We start from the raw sequence: 342 nt of genomic DNA, 5'->3' as shown, positions 1-342 counted from the left end.
ACACAGAACATAGTAAAAGTGTCTGTAGCGAAAAAAATCCAGTTCGTATAAGAGTTACACAAGATTTAGAATGTTCATACGCAGGAAGTTGTGGTCAAGGAGCAGAGCTGTAGTTGAGTGTCGATGCTGGGACCTGTGTTACTTGGTACGGAATATTCTGGCTGGTTAGTTCTGGTCTGTTGATCGTGAGTGGAAACAACCACTCTAACAGGGTCGAGATAAAATCGCGCTTGTTGATGTTGGTGTTGCTGGCGACGACAATGGTAGACAGTACATTGGTGGTGAAGACGTCGGCGCTGGAACTGGCTGTAGCTGTGTTCTGTATATGTGTTTGCGATGGTG

The sequence above is a fragment of the Octopus bimaculoides genome, chromosome 6 (genome assembly GCF_001194135.2).
Source record: "Octopus bimaculoides isolate UCB-OBI-ISO-001 chromosome 6, ASM119413v2, whole genome shotgun sequence".
NCBI classification, from domain to species: Eukaryota; Metazoa; Mollusca; class Cephalopoda; order Octopoda; family Octopodidae; genus Octopus; species Octopus bimaculoides.
This window is presented reverse-complemented; position numbering follows the sequence as displayed.